The following is a 2,087-nucleotide window of genomic DNA, read 5'->3' as shown; positions in this document are numbered from 1 at the left end:
GTAGCCCACATACAACCAATGAAAATCCTCAGATTTGCCACCATAGTAGGGCTTTTATTTATTACTGATGCTTATGATAAAGTAACTTGTTTAGAAGTGCCACAGCTCAGACTGTTTAAAACAGTGCATTGTTGATGGTGGATTCCTTGATTCCCATACACATGCAGCAATACACAATACACCCAAACTATAACTCATTCTGTATCAAGTCTAAGGTAGTTATTTTTTTTAAAAAATGTTTTAGGTTCCATGGGCAGTTTACACTCTGTGATACCTCTAGTCCACTTGTTCCTAGAAGGTGCAATTGACAAATATTGTAAAAACATGTGTATAATATACACATTCTTTGCTTAGTAATGCCAACATTCTGTATCCCTCAATCTGTAAATATGCTTAAATCTCACAGGTGTTAAATACCATATTAACTAATTTATTAACAAGGATACAAATATTTCATATAAACATTATTACATTTTTATCTATAGTTCTCCAGATCCAGTACTGTTCTTGTTCCAAGGTGGAAAAACCAGTTTCCAAAACGTAACATCCCACTTTCTCTTATAATCTGGTTCAGTTTGTAAACTATTCAGAAGTTGATAACACTTCATCAACTTGACCTTTACCTACAGACATTTCTAATTCAAAATTGTTTTTGTTTGACCTTATAAACTGTTACTCTAAAGCTTTTGCATAATACTTAATTTAAAATAGTGAAATAAAGGTGTGGGTGGCATTCATCCATTTTCACAGTTAAGTCATCCCAATAAAATTATTCCTTCCTGCAACCAGCCCTCAATTTTTATGAACTCATATCAAAGCCAAATACACTTATCAAATGCACTAGTCATATGTAATCAATGTCTCAGCAACTGATGGTTTGGATAGATAAGGTGCTGGTGTTGAAACACATCATGAAAATAAATACTAGTTGCATGTAAATGACATATGGAACATTTAAAAAGCACTTTCCCCATGGCCTCCACAATACTTCAACATTAAAGCAACTGCAGCAATCCCTTTTTGTACCTAAGTGTCACGTAGAGTTGGAGGGCAGCAGGTATTCTATCAGCATATGAAGCAGTTTGTTCATACTGTCAGAGGCTTGGTGCGATTCTAGCTGAAGTGCGAACTGGCTGTTAGCAGACACTCACAGAAAACTTGTAAAACTCCACTGTGTTATGCAAACCCATTCTTTACATTACATGGAAAACACTGGAAACACTTCTGTGCTGGGCCACTCTTCCTGGTGGTGACTATAATACTGGTTATCACATGGATTGCCTTAATTTTATGGGAAGTTGCTATGCAGTCACTACCTTATTTCCATACAAGACCTGGAGATCAGTAACAACAAACACTCACAACTGTTCTGTGATTGCTATGAGGTTCTCCAAAAAATGAAAAATTCCTGTTGAACTGCCAATATTAAAACTGCTGCCTTAAAGGGAGTCTCGAGGAAGCTTAAAGACAAAAGATGTACTGTGCACCATACTATAGGGTTTCATGGACCAGCCATGGATCTTTGGCTGGTCTCTAATGCACAAAAAACCTTTTATTGCAATAAGGCTGCAATCCTATGGTAAACCCTACTCAACAAAGCAGGACTCGTCTCTGAATAAACATGTATCGGATTTAATGTAAATCTGACAGACTTTGAAGTTCCACAACACTCCGTTTTGGCACACCGCCCCCCGAGGAAAAACAAATACATGTTTAGAATTAGGATGCTAGCTTACTAAATTTATCCTTATTACACCCTCTACACATTACACTGAAACTGATAATAGTAACTGCTGAATAAACACTTTCTGTACCATTCATGTACATCGGAAACCGGTCCAAAAAAAGGTTATTTTTTTCTTTACATTGTTCTCCTGCCACTTGACAGTTTTGTTCCGTGGCCCACTCTCTATTCTTTCTCTCTAACTCATAGACTGTAACACTGAGCCGGCCGTCTCCCGGAGAGTCACAGGACCCTGTACCCTCCGCAACCCCATCTCTAGATCATTGGGAAAGACCATCGTTTGTACTGCTAATACGCATGCGACAGCCTTTTCCTCGCGCATGCCTCCTGAGTGGTTTTTCAA

Source organism: Heteronotia binoei, chromosome 7 (assembly GCF_032191835.1).
Source record: "Heteronotia binoei isolate CCM8104 ecotype False Entrance Well chromosome 7, APGP_CSIRO_Hbin_v1, whole genome shotgun sequence".
Taxonomy (NCBI): domain Eukaryota; kingdom Metazoa; phylum Chordata; class Lepidosauria; order Squamata; family Gekkonidae; genus Heteronotia; species Heteronotia binoei.
This window is presented reverse-complemented; position numbering follows the sequence as displayed.